The sequence below is a fragment of the Vicia villosa genome, linkage group LG4 (genome assembly GCF_029867415.1).
Source record: "Vicia villosa cultivar HV-30 ecotype Madison, WI linkage group LG4, Vvil1.0, whole genome shotgun sequence".
Lineage (NCBI taxonomy): Eukaryota > Viridiplantae > Streptophyta > Magnoliopsida > Fabales > Fabaceae > Vicia > Vicia villosa.
In genome coordinates this window covers 89,750,738-89,760,646 of record NC_081183.1, presented here as the reverse complement: position 1 = coordinate 89,760,646, position 9,909 = coordinate 89,750,738, and the positions used below count along the sequence as shown (strand labels likewise).

General features: G+C 34.3%; 1 pseudogene; it reads left to right on the top strand.

Annotated features, from left to right (window-relative positions):
- The first annotated feature begins 4,996 nt into the window (after positions 1-4,996).
- Positions 4,997-8,075, top strand: LOC131597494 (GDSL esterase/lipase At1g28610-like; annotated as a pseudogene).
- Positions 8,076-9,909: the final 1,834 nt, after the last annotated feature.

Here is a 9,909-nt window from a genome sequence, read left to right as displayed (position 1 = left end):
CTGAATTAGACCACTAATTAACAAGATAACAATATCTGAATTAACCACCTGATTGTGCCACACACACACCTTTAGGGTAATCCCTCTCGTTGCCTTATTAATTGTTGCCTTAATCTTGTTGCCTAAAAATAGTCAAGTCCCTCGAATATAGGGATACCTTAGCATATGATGCCTACGAATTCAAATCATCATAGTCCCTCGGAATAAAAGATCATAGTCCCTTTGAGTTGCCTACGAACGAAATGATCTCGTCCCTCGATGTTGCCTCGATAAATGATGATAGTCCCTTCGATTGCTAAGGTATCCTTACTGTTGCCTAAGTGACTATTATATCCTTCCCCGAGACTACCTTCCCTCTTTATGGTAGGGACAGTCTTGTGGTGAACGATTATTCTCGATGACCCGCACATCCAATTGAAAGGCTTCCTACCCTCTCATGGTATGGATAGATCCTTTCGCCCGAAAGACTTAAAGAACAAGAAAGACAACTTAGGGTAGGTAGTTCTTAATTGCTTGCTCCATTCAAATCAAAATCAAATGCTTTTCACACCTCTCTTTTCAAATACTTTCAAACAAGGCTATGCTTATTTACAAGCTAAAGTCCTTAACGAAATCTTTTTACTATTCACACACGACACTTCAAACTTTTCAAACAAACAAACAAGTGAGCTAAAGCAATTAAGAGCCCATGGATAACCATGGATGCAAAGGGTGCCTTACACCTTCCCTTTGTATAACCTACCCCCCGAACTCAAAATCTTTCAAAGGTCTTTCCTGTTCTTTTTGCCTTTCCAATTGGATAAAATAAAAGTTGGTGGCGACTCTTGCTTACCGCACATTTCGATAAAGTCAGTTCACCGTATTACAGCCTGTCACACACAACCCAGATAACTGTGTGTCCAAATGAAACTGGTAAGTGTGTGATAAACTCCATTGTTAGTTCATCCCATACTTTGCCTGGTACTGGTAATGGTTGTAGGAGCCCTTGTTTTTTTTTGGAACATATTTGTTGTGTTGGCAAATAGAGCAATTGATAACAAACTATTTTGTGTCCTTGTAGATTCCTGGCCAGAGGAAGGAAGAAGATAAACGAGCCAAGGTGGGTTGGAGTCCAGAGTGGCCTGCAACAGGGGTTGAATGATATCCACTTATGATTTTATGTCGTAGGGTCTCAATATCTGGTATATAGAGTTTCTCTTTAAAGTACAGAAGTTCATCTTTAAATTGGAACAAATGATGTGTGTTTGGATATGATAGAATCTTATTCATGAAAAGTAGCCCTTGTTGGTCCATTTTGTAGTACTGTCAGAGTTTAGGAGTGGAACTGGGGAGGAAATGGAGAGCAGGATAACATCATCTTCAACTTGTCTATGACTCAAGGCATCTTCCACTTGATTAGATTTTCCAGGTTTGTAAAAGATGTCAAAGTTAAAACCTTGCATTCTAGCTGCCTATTTTTGTTGTTCAGGAGTTTGAATTGTTTGGGCCAACAAATTCTTCAAACTCTTTTGGTCAATATATGTGAAAATGCCTACCAATTAAGTATTAACGCCATTTTTTACAGCCTCTGTGATTGCATACATTTCAAGTACATAGACCGATGAAGCTTGCAAGCGGTTACATAACTTTTTACTTAAGAATGCCAAAGGATGTCCCTATTGAGAAAGAACAACACCAATCGCCACAGCTGAAGCGTATGTCTCAAGAACGAAGGTTTAAGAAAAGTCAAGAAGGCACAACCCGGGAGTTTCTGTCATTTTCTGTTTCAATGTTGTAAAAGTTGTTTTAGCTGATGTACTCCATATCAATTTAGTAGAATGCAACACATCGATGAGAGGAGCGGCGAGTGTGGCGTAATGGCAAACAAATCGTTTATTAAAGCCGGTGAGGCCTAAAATACCCCTGAGTGTCGTGAGTGAACATGGTGTAGGTCATTCCAATATTGCTTGAATATTTGCTGGATCTGAGGTTACACCTTCATTTGAGATGATATGACCTAAATAATCCACACTAGGGACAGCAAACACACATTTGGATAAGTCAGCATAAAATTGATGTGATGAGAGGAACTATAGGATTAACTATAAATGGTGAGCATGTTCATAAATGTAGGATTTGTAGATTAAAATGTCGTCAAAAAAACTAAAACAAACCGTCGTAAATAAGGGGGAAGTAGATTATTCATAGTCGCTTGAAAAGAACTAGGAGCGTTAGTTAGGCCAAAGGGCCTAACCAAAAACTCATAGTGCCCGTCAAACGTTCTGAATGCTGTTTTATGCGTATCCTCTAGTGATACCCGGATCATAAATCGATCTTAGAAAAAATAGCTGAAGAACCAAGTTCATCAAAAATTTCATCAATTGTTGGGATAGGGAATCAGTCTTGAATTGTGACTGCATTTAGTGCTCTATAATAAACACAGAATCAACATGATCCATCTTTTTTTCTTACTAGTAGCACTGGGGATGAATAAGGGCTATTGTTGGGCTTTATGATACCTTCTAGAAGCATATCTTGGTTAATAGTGGTCATTGCATCTTTTTGGGAATGGGGGTATCTGTATGGTTTTACATTAATAGGGGCAGTATTGGGCAGAATGGGTATGTGATGATTGTATGGTCGAAATGGTGGGAGGCCTTTGGGTGGTTGGAAAATCATGGAATAGTTATGTAAAATGGTCGAAATTTGGGGTGGTAGGGAAGTTGGGAGGGATTGTAAGGGGTTTGGGTCATGTTGAGTGGATTAAAATTCGGTTTAGGATGTGGGCTGGTAAAGGAGAAGGTGTATGGATGCAATGGAGTCTGTGTGGAGGAGACGGCAGAATTGGTTATATGATGAGTGAGATGGAAGGGCTTTTGGGTCTCTTGTTATGGTGATTTCATTGTTGTTGTAGGTGAAGGAAATCTTAGGAATGGAGAAATCAGCCATAAGTGGACCAAGGGTTCTTAGCCATTCCATGCCTAACACAACATCAACTTCCTCAATTTGAAGTAAATGGAAAGGAATGAAGAACATATTGTCTTGTAGAGTAATGGAAACTTTGGGGCAGAGTCCTGAACACAAAAGTTTAGATCCATTACCTACCATCACTGAGAAATTGGGTATGGGTTTGGTATGGATTTTAAGATTTTGGGCCATTCGTGGTTGTAAGATGTTATGTGTACTGCCTGTGTCTATCAAAACGGTAACTGTGAGTCTGTTGAGTAAGCCTTTGAAATTTACAGTCTTGGGGGAGAAATGGCCACTAACAGCTTGGGGAGACAATTGAAAGTAAGTGTCATCAGGGTCCTTTGTGGGTGTTTACACTTTAGTTTTTCTTGTGGTTCAGTTGGGTCAGCCTCATCATCATCAACGGTTAACATTAAAAAATTTCCCGTAGAGCAACGGTGATCGGGAATAAATTTTTCATCGCAATTAAAGCATAACCCCTGAGCTCAGCGCTCTTGCATTTGAGTAGTTGAGAGGCGGCAGATGTGAAATTTAGTAGGATGTGGGATGGTTATACTTTTGGAATTATAAGGGTTTGGAGTTGGGTTCTGGGCTGGTGGATTTAGGCGGCCAAAGGTGTTGGAAAAAGGTTTTTGGGCTTTAGGTTTTGCTTCTGCTAGTTTTGACTCAATCAATTTGGCAAGCCCAATGGCTTGTGAAATGGAAATTGGTTTATGTATGGCGAGTTCATTCTGAATATCAGGTATTAAACAAGAAATGAAACAATTTAGAATGGCCTTATTAGATAAACCAACCACTTGGTTCCAAAGTTTCTCAAACATAGCTTGATATTTAACTACAGATCCTGTTTGTTTAAGCTTGAACAGTTTAGCTTGATGATTAGCATAGGTTGAGGGAATAAAGCGCAATTCCAATGCTCTAGTAAAAAAATTCCAATTTATTAACTCATTATTTTGATGCATCCATTTAAACCAACATAAGGCCTCCCTTTTCATGTAAAAAGACATAATAGAAAGTCAATTTTCCGTAGGCAAATTGTTAAACTCAAAAATATTGCAAGTTCTAATTTAGGGGTACGAAAGGGTGGTAAAGGGGCAGGTTGAAGATTTTGGTTATAAGGTATATGTTAGGTAAAAGACATGGGAACGGTTTGGGATGGTGAAAACCCAGGTGTGACAAAGGGAAGGGAATAAGTTTGGGAGGTTGGAATGTTTGGAAATGGAGGGTGTGTACAGAATAAAGGGTGAAGTATGGGTTTGGTGATTAGAGTGCAGTCTGAGTGGTGTGGTAATAGTGGGTGGCACTGTAGCTTGTGTAAAAATTGGTGGAAAATATAGGGGGTGTAGGCAGGGATTGTAGTGTGTGGAGTAGTAGCTGTATTAGTGGGTAAAGAATAAGAGTTCTTAGTGATACCTGAGGAAGAGGATGCAGTATGTGCAGACGTTGCTGTATATGCCAAAACAGCAGATTGTGACTCGCGTTGAGCAACCACTTTGGTTAAAATAGACATCATGGAATTATAGCGATTGTCTTCGAACTATTTTTCCTTTTCCATACGAGAGGTGAGCTGTCCAACTTATTGATGCAGATCTGAAGTGATTAATTTAAATCTTTCATCAAGTTGGTTTAGTTGTTCTTGAATGGCATTGTCAAGATGCAGATGGGCTATTTGCACAGCTGTTTGGACAGCTTCTTCAATTATTTCTTTAGACGAAGGTTTAGGGGGTTTGGGAGGGGCCATGGGAACAAGAAATGAAAGCACCAATGATAGATGGTTCAACAACTATTAACTCTAGATCTAGGGTTTATTTCACCAAAAGAAACATAAAACGTAAAAGAAGAAGATAACATTAAATTCTAAATTTGTCTACCCTTCAATAAGAGTGAGAGTTCTTTAAATACAAGCAGAATCCAAATGGATTAAAATAATGGGCCAAGCCCACTTGAAGGAAGGATTAAATAACATAATAGTTATAAGAGAAATAAAAATTAACTAGTCTATTTTGTAATAAAGTCTTGCATCCACTTGGGCTTAATTCTGATCCGCATGGGCCTGCTAACAGAATCAGTAAGCAACACAGGAAATGAAGCCACTCTCCACCCACCTATGCCTAGCGATAGTCCTTATGGATCAACGTATTTTAAACATCCTTCAGGACGTTTGTCCAATGGAAGGTTGATTATAGATTTCATAGGTGAATTTCTTATTTTGATTTTGATTTTGATTTTGATTTTTCTATGCTTTTAACTTGGAAGGGAAATAAAATATATATATATATATATATATATATATATATATATATATATATATATATATTACATACTTAATTTTACATGCATGAAAAAGAGACAGAAGAGTGATAGAAATTGTATTAGTGTTTTTTTTGTAAATATATTTTTTTTATACTTGTTAGAATATAGTTTGGTTCTAATCATATCTTAGTATTTTGATGATAAGAATTAAATAAATTGTGTATAGCTGAACAAATACAAGTACCATCAGATCATGAACTTTATGTAAAGCTGAACAAATGCTGAAAGGAAAAGCTGCTTAAGTTCTAATGAAGTAACTTCTAAATGCACAAACCATTGTAGACAAATTCTGATAGAAGTTATAAAGAAAGTCACAATGCAAAGTTCTGATATGAGATAGAATACCGTTAAAAACATAATGATTAAAAGACGGCTGAAACACTCATATGGAACAATTTCCATGAATGATTGGAGAAACAAAAAGCACATGCAGTTTATTGGAGAAACAAAAACAAAAGACAAATACGCAACAAAAATAAAAGAAGACACGCAATATTTAATGCTTCTCAAAAATCAATACAACGGACATATTCTTGAAGCTATATATATAGAAGAATCTTTGAAAAAGAAAAAGAAGCTCGCTCACTCACAAAGAAGAACACTTACGTGAACTCTTACTCTGAAGAAAAATATATTCATTTTAATATACTGAGTACATATTCCTTGTACTAAAAACTTAGTAAGAAATCACAGTTGTGATTAAAGCTTATTAGTAAAAAATCACTATTATTAGAAGTTAATTTGTAATTGTTCCTTGAGAGACCAGTTGGGTGAGATTTCTCAAGAGGGCTAGGACTAGTTAGTCTTAGAGGTGTTAGTCACTTGAAGTTGGCTTGTGCATTGTATTGTTAGTCGCGACAGTTGGTTGTGCATTTGTAATCAGTTTTGATTATAGTGGATTAAGTCCTCGTTGAGAGAGGCGAAATCACCTTGGCGGGAGGACTGGAGTAGTTTGAGTTGCAAACGAACCAGGATAAAAATAATTGTGTTTTTTGTCTATTGTTGTTACAAAAAGAAAAAGAAAAGCTTATTCACCCCCCCTTCTAAGTGTTTTCCAAACCTTCAAGATACTCACTTTATTTTGTAGCTCAAGCGTATGGATTGCCATTTTTGCCAGGCTATAAGAATCTCCTTAAAGGCCAAGATATCACGAAAGGAGTGAACTTTGCATTTGTCGGTGCCTCTACACTTGATTTTAATTATTTCAATAAAAGTAAGGTTGCTCTACCTGGAACTAGTAACTCATTGAGTGCTCAACTTAAGATGTTTAAGAGGCTCAAACCTTCACTATGTAGAAAAAAAAAGGTATTATCACATCTTCTTTTACATATACACATAATGGATTTTTAAAATAGAATTTTTAAACAAATACTTGATAATATTTACTATTTTTTATTATACAAATTGTCGTGACTACTTTAAGAAATCATTAGTTTTAGTGGGAGAAATTGGTGGAAATGATATTTTCTCTCGTATTACACCAAATTTTTCAAATTTCCGAAATATTGTAATGTTAGCGGTAAATGCAACTTCAAAAACAACCATAGTAAGTTATATAAAAATTTTTAAATAACTATTTCAATATAAATTATAATAAATTAATAACTATTTTATTTTTATTTCTTCTCATGTGATAGTCATTAATCAAAGAGGGTGTTGTAGAGATAGTGATTCCATAAAACTTTCCAGTGGGGTGTAGTGCCTCCCTTTTGGCAGTGGTGAATACCAATAATACAAGAAATTACGATGAATTTGGATGCTTTAGGGCATTCAATACCGTCACACAATATTTTAATTACAAGTTAATATATTCTATAACTACATTGAGAGAGATTTACCCAAATGTCAAGATAATATACTTTGATTATTATAATGATGCCAAACGTTTATATGAAGAGCCGCAAAAGTATGGTGGATAGTTGTTTAAATATTTAAACTATTAGATATACACTCAATATAGATTACTAGTTAAGTTGTTTATTTATATATTAATAATTGGTTTTGGTCAAATTAATTATTATATGCATGTGCATTGTTTAATTCACAAACATTTTTTTATGTAGGTTTTGATAAGAATGAGACATTTAAAGCATGTTGTGGAGGCGGTGGGCCACACAATTTTGATCCAAGAATGGAGTGTGGAAGTCCTAACACAACAGTTTTCTCTGACCCTTCTAAATATATAAATTGGGATGTAGTTCATTTTACAGAAGTAGCATATAAGCTATTAGCAAAGGGATTAGTTGAAGGACCTTTTGCATACCCTTCACTAAAGCAAGCTCCTTTTCAAATAGCTTAAAATCAGACCGGACCGTCCGGTTCGACCGGTTGAACCGGAAACCGGGCCTACATCCGATTCTAGAATGGGAGATAACCGTTTGAACATAAAACCGGAAAAGAAATCGTTAAACGGGTCAAAAACCGCTATAACCGGACTAAACCGGCGGCTCACGTGGTTACTACGGTTAGACCTGCAATTGAGTGTTTCACCTAAACATTGATTGTTTTGTGTCTCATAAGAAGGAGAAGGAGAAAAGTTATGTTCTTCTTGATTGATATAAACTTTTTCTTTTTGCATTCTTTTTAGTCTAAAAGCATGTAGAATAAAAGTTTAGGAGGAAGTTTGGGGTTAAAAATTGTTTGTAGAAGAAAACTATTAATGGATGAAAGGCGATGTTTAAGTTACAGTGGCTGTTAGCTATCAGATTTATATCAGATTTATGTGTCTTGTATTTAAATCTAGGGTTCTTTTTTTGTTAGTGAATGTGCTCCATAGACTTGCAACAAATGGGCTTATAGATGATAGTCCAAACTTGTAAAAAGAAACTAATACTAGTAAGTGATACATAAATAATTACGAGTTTTATTTTATTTTTTTAAATAAAAATTGGAGTAAGGCAAGATTAATTCTCTTTACAATTTAAGATAAAATAAATCAAAATAAAATTAATATTATTTTGATTAATGCAAAATTTAATCTTAAAAACTTATTATTATGAAATATAAAAAATTAATTTATGATTATCAAAATATAATATATAATATATGATATATTATATTAAATTAGTAAAAATTACTATATTCTATTAATACCGGTCTGATCCTGGTTAGACCCCGGTCAAACCTTTAAACCTTAAACCCTTATCTATACTGGTTCAATGACCGGTTCGGTTTTAATTACCTTGGTCAAAACACAACAGTTTGCTCTGAACCTTCTCTCTCTCTCTCTCTCTCTCTCTCTATATATATATATATATATATATATATATATATATATATATATATGAGGAGGGATCAAATTACACCCGAAGAGTTACACCACGAGTTACACTCGTTCAATAACTACATCTCGAATTAATATTTTTTAAATTCATCCGTTGGATTGAAACATAATATCATATATATCATACCTATAAAGTTTGAGCTTAATCTATAATGATTTACAATGTCATTGAATTACATTAAAATTAACGTTATATGAAAGCTCATTTTGACGTTAATCTTTGGATATCTTGATGATATAGTAAATCATTATAGATTAAGCTCAAACTTTATAGGTATGATCTATATGATATTATGTTTCAATCCAACGGTTGAATTTAAAAAATATTAATTCGAGATGTAGTTATTGAACGAGTGTAACTCGTGGTGTAACTCTTCGGGTGTAATTTGATCCCTCCTCTATATATATATATATATATATATATATATATATATATATATATATATATATATATATATATATATATATATATTGGGATGGAGTTCATTTTACAGAAGTAGCATATAAGCTATTAGCAAAGGGATTAGTTGAAGGACCTTTTGCTTACCCTTCACTAAAACCAGCTCCTTTTCAAATAGCTTAAAAGCATTTGTGATATATGCAATAAACATTAATGAGATTCTTTTACGAATTTAATTTATAAATGTTTATTGTATAACTTTTTTATACAATCAGAATCATATTTAAAATCATATTTAAGAATAATTATATATTTGAACCAAATTTATATTCTCATGTTAAAATATCTAATTTCAACAATACACATTATAGAAAATCGACACTGAATATATGCATATTATGCAGAGTTTTTAATTTTCACCCTGAAACCTCTCAAAATAACAAAAATATCCTTCAAATTTTAGAATTTGGATCTTATTTTGTAAGTTCTAAATTCTAGACTCTGAAACATACCATTAATTCATGAATCCGTTCTTTTTCTCCACACTTTATGATTTTGCAACTTCAAACCTCCAAATTCTCAAATATGAGCATCTCAACATTGCACCTAAAGAAAAGGAGGCCAAGACAGAGATACATCTAGAAGACCCATATGAGACATATGTATTGTTGCACTACATTGAACACGTAACTGCAGATATTTAAGAGGAAGAGGTATAACATGAAGTAAAGTGTCTAAGGCATGTCTTAGAAAATCATACCTTGAAATTGATAAAAATTGACTTAGAAAGTTTTCAATAACGTACGATGAAGAGGTACCACCATCGATAGGTGAAACTTCTTGAAATTTTTAAGAAACTATATATTAATTTTTAGACTAAACTTTTTTTCTTCTATTGGAACATCTTAATATTGTTTTTTTCTCTCTCTAGATAGGTCTCGTCTAATATCTTCCAAAAACACAC